We start from the raw sequence: 8,476 nt of genomic DNA, 5'->3' as shown, positions 1-8,476 counted from the left end.
GAACCAGCATCATAGTGAGCCAGCATCATAGTGAAGAGAATACGAGAGAATAAAGGAGAAAGAGAAACAGAAGCTTGAACCTCACCTTGGTGTCTGTGTCGTCTTTCCTGGACTCTGCTGGACAGAGTCCCGGCTCGCGACAGTATGTGCTCCTAACCATTGGGCCATCTCTACAGCCTCCATTAACTATTGTTATTTTATCACCCTTTGCTATGGTTTAGAGGTGGTTTGTATCCCAAACTTCATGTGTTAAAAGCTTTATTTCAGTATGAGGTAGTGGAACTTTTAAGATGCCAGGCATGGGGAGATAACTTCATTGACTCTTTCCTACTCTCTGGCTTCCTAACCACCATGTGATTGCTCCCTTTCAGGCATGCCTCTGCCTTTGTGATGGTGGTCATGAGATAATGCAGTCAGAGGGGCTCACCAGAGCTAGTACCGTGCTGCTTGGATGTTTAGCCTTCAAAATTGTAAGCTAAATAATTCAGTTTGGTACTCGGGAGACATTCTTCTTCCAAGACTGTTTGGAGAGTAAAACTTATAAAGTCATAAAAATGTCATTCTTAAGCTGGGCATGGTGGCACACTCCTGTAGTCCCAGCACTTGGGAGGCAGAGGCAGGCAGATCTCAGTGAGTTCAAGGCTAGCCTGGTCTATATAGTGAGTTTCAGGACAGCTGGGGCTACAGGGAGACCCTGCTTCAAAAAGACAAAAAAAAAGAAAAGAAAAAGAAAAAGTCATTATTTTTTGAAAAATAGTGGAGTAGAACATGAAATTTTTAGTACAAGTTCAAAATGAAGTTAACTTGTAGAGAAACAGGCAAGGGAGCATCCCTTTTTGGAGCTGTAGTTTGGGGAAATGGAATGCATATAAATCTTTTCCTATCCCCTGTCCTGCATCACATACCCATCATCCCTTGCTTGAGATCACACCATCAAACCTTCCATAGCATGCCACCAATTCTAAGTGGATGAGGCTTACATGGGTGCTTTAATTCTCACCCGTTCTGCTCTGCTGAACATCAGCCCAATACGCAGTTACTGAAGCTAGATGTTCTCCCTGACACGTGCATCAGCTTTCCTATCCATGCTGCTACTGACCTTGGAAAGCTTTCTTCTGAATATAATTCCTAGTCTATTTACTTCATTCCCTTACTTGTTCTGCCTCTACTCCAGTCTAGGGTACTGTTACCTTTTCCTGGACTTATTGACTGATTCTTCTTAGTCCCCCATCTCCACTCTAATCCTTCCAATTCATTCTTTATGTAGTAGTTGTCAGAAGACTTTCTTAAAATAGAACCTGTGTCATGTTACACCCCCTCTTCAAAACCTGGGGAACATTTGAGGCAAAAATAGAAACAAATTCCCCACTTAAGCTACAAGGCCCATGTGGTCTTCCCAATACTAACTTCATCTCTAATTACTTAAAAAAGTCTTGCAGTACTTGATGGACACACACCGAACTGTGTATAGTTTCCTCTGATACACATAGTGCTTCCCACCTTGGTAGGAACACGCTGTTGATCAACGTAGAATGTCCTCCTTCAGTGCCTCCTTGTTTTCGCTGGTTTCTCATGGCTATTGTTTTGATTTCAAATGTACTGAGTGGGAAAGGTATTGAGACCTTTGAGGGGCAGGGTCTTGTGTGAGGTCCTTGAATCATTGGAGGTGGTACCCTTGAAAGCAATTGTGCTGGATAGCTTTAGTGTCAACTTGACACACCTCGGTTGAGGGAGCTTCAATTAGGGAATTTCCTTCATTGGACTGGCCTGTGGCCATGTCCATGGGGCATCTTCTTGATTAATGAATGATGTGGGAGGGCCCAGCTCACTGTGGGTGGTGCCACCCCTGGGCAGGTGGGCCTGTGTTGCTTAAGAAAGCAGGCTGAGCAGGGGCCAAGGGAGCAAGCCAGTAAGCAGCATTCTTCCATGGCCTGTGCTCCAGCTCCTGCCTCCAGGTTCCTGCCCTGAGTTCCTACCTTGGGCTCCCCGATGAACTGTGACCTGGGAGATGTAAAACAAATAAACCCTTTCCTCCCCAAGTTGGTAGTGGTCAGAGTGTTTTGTCACAGCTATGGAGAAACAAACTAAGACAGCAATTGTGAGGCCCCCAGGATTTTCTTCTTTTGCTCTTCATTTCCTGGCCCCAAGGTAAGCAGTGTTGCTATTACCTGCTTCCACTTTGTTGTGCTTCTTACTTCAAGCTCAAAGCAAAGGGGAAACGGAGGGTTAGAACCTCTGAAACAAAAACCCAGATAAGCCTTCTCATTTACAAACTGTGCATCTCAAGTACTTTGTTAAAGTGTTAGAAGCTAACTATCCCAGAAAATTGGTGTCACAATGGTAGAGTTGCCATGCCTGACCATGTGGAACAGGTTTTGGAATTGGCTTATGAGACAGGTTTGGAAAGGTTTGGAGGAGTGGGCTAGAAAAGTCCATTCTGGTTGGGATCAGAAGACCAGACTGCTGATAGACATGTGACTGTGAAGGCCAGGCAGATGGTTCAGGTGAGGACTCAGACAGACATGAGGACTCTTTTGAAAACTGGACTAGAGGCGATCCTTGTTATGCCCTGGCAAAGGATGTGGATGCATTTTATCCAGACTCTGATACACTGTGGGAGGCCAAGCTTACATATGGTAGATTACTTTATCTTGTGAAGGAAATTTCAAGGTAGCAAAGCAGTCAGGCTACAGCATGAATATTACTGATTTCTTTGAGCTTTTTTAATAGTAAGAATCAGGAGCGAAAAAGAGCAGGTAGGAGGATTTGAAAAACTTGGAGTTTTTCAGAGGTGTTCATATAAAGGTATGGCCATGGAGGGTTGGAAGGTGCAGTGGCTAGCCCCGTTGAAAGTAAACTATCTGCAAGACCACATCATCCATTACAGATGTAGAAATGCAGTCTTTTCCATGGGCAGGTTTCTAAGTCAGAGTCTTTTGAGAAAAGATCTCCAGATCTTCAAGCCCAGGGGAAGTACTAGGGGAAAAAACTAGCCTAGATTCATTTTTCCATGTTCATGTAGAAAAGTACTCAGAGGCTGCTGCAGCCAAAGTTCAGGTGGGCCTAGGCTCATGGCTCATGCTGGCAGGAGACTTGGCACTGTATACATGTGCTGGTTCTCAGAATATAAGAGTTCTGGGGTCACAGAGGCCTTCGACAGAACCAAAGAAAGACCTGGGAAGCCAGGCAGTAGCAGGCTATAGGGGTCGATTCTTTACAAGCAGCCACTACAGAGTGATGTGTGGTGCTATACGAGTGAAGCCACAGCTACTGTGGAGAGCTAGGACAGGTATGCAGTGGGCATGAAGAAAGCTACAGGAAATGCACGTCAGCCTGAGAGAATGGTTACGTGTGTTATAACCAACATGATTGTAAAGCCTTGGCCACCCAACACTTTGTGAGCCCACATTTTGCCACAGGGTGCTTCAAAGGCTAGAGAAGGAGATTTAGAAGTTAGTGCTCATTTTTCTGGGTTTTGACTTTACTTTGAGCCACTCCCTTCTTTCTAGTCCCCTATTCCTCCCTCTCTGGAGGAGAATCTAGAACTAAGGTTGTTCCCACTATTATAACTTGGAAATAACTTTAATTTTATGGGGGCTCACTGCCAAGTTTACCTTGACTCATTGAGACTTTAGATGTGGACATTTGAGAAGTAATGCAACCATTAAGACTTTAATGACCCTTGGGAATGGAATGAATGAATTTTTCGTTGTGAGATAACATAGACCTTTAGGGGCCATAGGTAGAATGCTTCAATTTGGATTTTCATTGTGGAAAATGTCCACGTAGGTGCTTTGGTTCCTAGGATAAAGCAATTGGGAATTTAGTAGAACTTTTTTTTATAGTAATAGACACACTCCTTCAAGAGCAGGTATGGTGTTATAAGCCTATAATCTAAGCACTCAGAAGGCTGAGATAAGAAGTCCTGAATTTGAGGTCATCTGAAGCTACACTGTGAGGCCCTATCTCAAAGCAAACAGCAAACAAACAAACACACCTACCCACCCACTCCTTAATTCTGTAAGCTCCCTCAGGACAGACCTTTAACTATTTTGCCCTCTAATGAATAGTCAACATTGAGCAATATCCCTGGCAGAGAACAAGTGGGTAGTAAGCCTCTGATGAATGAGTGAGTTCCAATTAACATCAAATCTCCTCCCATCCTGTGAAATGACAGATGGAATATATTTTAAAAAGGAATTAGACCATATTTTTGTTAGGTCAGCCTAATTGATAAAGAATATTCATGTTAATGTTTACTTTTATAGTTACAACAATAGGCCTTTCTAAAGTAAAGTGCATCATATTTTAAGTGGGTGCCAAGATCAGCTCCATTTTATCTGTAGTCCCCAAATTGCTGAGATTCCTGTAAAACTCCTGGGAAGAGTAAGTCTTTTGTCTGAGTACAGTATTAAGTCTCTATTACTGAAGGACAGAGAGACTTATATCACATCCATTAAAGAAAAGCCTGAGTGCTTTACTAGTGCTGGCTATTGAAAAGGCTAAAATCAAATACATGTAAAATGGTCCCATAAATCAAGCCCGTACCTTTATTACAATTTTAAAAGAGTAGTGTCAACATATCTGGAGAGCCATTATCTATAATACTTTTCAATAAATTGTATAATTTTACAGTTTCTGTGGTTTAATGGACACTAAATGTCTCTAGAGAGCTGAAGTGAAGCTTACACTGAGCTTAACTCTTTCCATGCACTGCTTGAGTGGCCGGCTCTTAGCACCTCTTACTGCTAATTAGCCCTATCAAAACATTAGTTTGAGCCCTTACTTTCATATTTACAGATCTGATTTATCTCTCCCTCCATAGTCCCAGCTCCTTACAAACAAGTCTCCCCTGTCCTTTTCTACTTTTGTATCCTCAGTGTAACAATCAAAATGGGAAAACCACATAGAAGGAATAAAGCATCCACAGTGGGCATTTCCTCCCCAGTGTGCATGTCTAAAGTGGATCAAAAGAGGGAGTCTTAGCCAGGCTTGGTGGTACATGCTTTTAATCCCAGCACTAGGGAGGCAGAGGCAGGCTAGTTCCAGGCCAGCTGGGGCTGCTATATGGAGACCCTGTCTCAAAAGACTGCCCCCCAAAAAGGGAGCGGGGAAGAGAGAATCTGATCATCGTGTTCTTATTGTGTTCTTTCAGGGACATGGGATAATGAAGGCTTCATCCTGACACCTGCTTCCCTGGTCAGAACAACAGTGGGAAGGAAATACGATAAAGCACATAGCTGTCTTTTACAGCTTCTGCCAGCGTGCAACGCATTCCATTGCACATGCATTCCATTGGCTAATGTGGGTCACATGGCTATGCCTAACTACTTCAGGGAAGGGCAAGAGCAGGCCTAGTGTGTGCATTGAAAGAAACCAGGATCACTGGGTTCACTGCATTGACGGTTCACACTCTACTGCTGGGTGCTAAGAAGATTCAGGCTGCAGCTTGAATCTCTAGCACCTCTCAAAGGCCTTTGCCCCCAGGATAGAACTGTTGGGAGACAGTGGCACCTTTGAGAGGTGGGATCTTTTGAAAGGTCCTTGGATCCTTGAGGGTGTACCTCAGAGATACCTGTGCATCTGTATAGCTGTTTTACCAAAGTTGTGGGCTGAAGGTAAGGGAGGAGACCATTGCTGGTTGAGAGTGAAGGATGTAGTGAAGGATGTATTGCTACAGTGCATTGGTAATTCTGGATTTCAGCTTCTCTTCCAAAATCCGGAAGGAAAGCCACAGATATTATTTTAAAATAGTAGACCCATGTGAATACCTGTCTTTGTGTAGAAACAGCCATCCCAGACTAATCCTCTGGTTTTCCATCCTGACATAGTGAACGTTTCTGCCAATTGTTTGAATGACTACAGATGTTGACACTTAGAAAAACTTTGCTGACTACATGAACCTGGAACTGAGTTGCTGGAGTGAGTAATTTAGGTGATAGAATTATGATCCAAAGCTGGAACCATGGGCTGGAATAATGGGTTCACACTACATGATCAGTGTGTGGTGTTTGGCTCTAAAGGCAAATTGCATAATCTTGGGATGGTAGAATTTTCAATAACAGCATGTATGAAAATTCTCCATGCTTCTCTGTTGATATGAATTGTGCTATTAGTCAATAGTAGGATACAGCACCCAAATGAGCTGAAGAATTGTCAGTTTGTCCACATGAGAACATAATGTAGGACAGGGAAGGGGCTCAGGGACTGTGCACAGCCATGTGCAGAGGTGTGAGCCCAGTTTGGTGTGTTAGCATTTGAGAGACTGGGTCACATGGGCCTGTCCAGAGGAGAATGATGGGAGTACCAATGGAACAAGAGCATGCAGGGCCAGATGAAGGAGTTGGGTCAACTTAACCTAGAGGATAGCAAATAGATTTGGAAAATGTGGGTTTGGAGGCACAGTTTTTGAATACCCTGAGCTACTGGGTATAAGAGGGGATAAACTATTGTTGAAAAAGAGAGAATAGAAAAAAGATATAGGAACACTGATTTTAACTCATGATGGAGAACAGAATTATGGGATGGTTAAGTCTCTTGTATGTTATGCCAAGAGGGAATTTATTTTTAAAACATATTTTTAAAATCTTATGTGTATGGGTGTATTGCCTGCATATATATAAGTGCACCACATGTATGCAATGCCTGCAGAGGTCAGAAGAGAGCGTCAGATCCTCTAGAACTGGAGTTATGGATGGTTGTTAGCCTCCATGCAGGTGCTGGGAACTGAACCTGGGGCCTCTGGAAGGGCAGCCAGTGTTCTTAACCACTGAGCCATCTTTCTAGCTCCAAAGACTGACTAACTCTCCCAGTTTAACCAAGACTCAGGAACTTTCTAAGACTAGGATTTTGAGTACTAACACAAGAGCAATCCCAGGCAAACCTGTACAAACTACCTCCTCAATCAAAAAATGCTTTAATTGCCCTAATCTCTTCCATTTCAGAACTGCTATGATTTCTAAAAAGAAATAAATGCTTTTTCTCAGAGAAGTCTCAGGCAAAGTAATAATTCTTAGTATTTTTAGTTTCTGATCCATGATAATTTAATCACACAGGACTTGTTTATGCTCTGGGTGCTTGTTCCACATCTGTTTTGAGATTTCATTATTGCTGGTAGATTTATCACCTTCAATTGTATCACATAATCAGGTGAATGGTTCTCTGCAAGCCCAAAGTCATTCATTATATAAATGAGTATTTTAAAAACAAAGAGCTACATATTTCTGAAGAAGTCACAACGGATGATTTCTTGATTGTTCAAATTGTTGTGATTCTTAGTCAGATACAGCACTGAGGAGGTGAACCAGAGTGCAGTCAGTTAAATGGTTCCATGATAATGAATGTTCATCTAGATTGTGCACAATGAAAGAGTTCTTTGTGTTCAGCGTAGAAACTTCGTTAGTTTCTTTTAGTCATCTATTATATTTATAATTCCAGAATAAACTTAAATCAAACTGCAACCTTGCAGATCTGCTCATTCTTCCAGGACCAGTGTTTGTATATTTAGAGAAAGACCTTCACAGAGAGGCTTTTACTTTTCTCTTGAGTTCTTCTTGGTGGTGCGCCACCTTCCCATCTAACTGTTCAACCTCCGTGAAGCCATGAGCTAGTAACTGAGGCTTGCCAACTTCCTGAAGCTTTTCCCATAACACACTAGATAAAGCCATGTGAATAGAATCCTTTGAGAATAATTGTTGTATGTCAGCTTTCCATCATTGGAAAAAATACATGAGAAGGCCAATGAGATGGCACAGTGGGTAAGGATGCCCACCACCAAGCCTGATGGCCTGGGTTTGATCCCCCAGACCCACATGATGGAAGGAGAGAATCAACTCTCATTTGAAGATGATCTTCACAAATGCCCTGTAGCATGTACACATATGCACACATGCAAACACACACACAACACATACAATTAATTGAAAAAAATAAAGTTTTTAAAAATGCATGAGATGATCAACTTGTAACCAGGATAGACTTGTTGAGCTTCATGGTTTCAAACTTTCATTCCTTGTGCACTTGACTCATCACCTTGGGCCTTGTCCTAGTTACTTTTTCTGTGCTAGGATGGAACACTGACTGAAACCAACTTGGAGAGGTGTTCTAGTTTGCCTTCAATTGCTGTGGCAAACCACTTTGACCAATACTAACTTGGGGAGAAAAGGGTTTATTTAGCTTATATCTCCCAGTCAGGGTTCATTACGGAGGGAACCCCAGGTAGGAACTCAGAGCAGGAGTTCCTGGAAGCAGGAGCTGGAGCACAGGCCACGGAGGAACGCTGCTTCCTGGCTTGCTCCCCTGGCCCCATGCTCAGCCTGCTTTCTTATACAACACAGAACAGCCTGCCCACGGTGGCACTGCCCACAGTGGGCTGGGCCCTCCTCCCACATCATTCAACAATCAAGAAAATGCCCCACAGACATGGCCATAGGCCAGTCCAATGGAGGCAATTCCCAATCGAGGCTCCCTCCCAGGT

This window comes from Nannospalax galili, unplaced genomic scaffold (genome assembly GCF_000622305.1).
Source record: "Nannospalax galili isolate Female #2095 unplaced genomic scaffold, S.galili_v1.0 scaffold253, whole genome shotgun sequence".
NCBI classification, from domain to species: Eukaryota; Metazoa; Chordata; class Mammalia; order Rodentia; family Spalacidae; genus Nannospalax; species Nannospalax galili.
The sequence above is the reverse complement of the archived record's forward strand: the minus strand, read 5'-3'. Positions refer to the sequence as shown.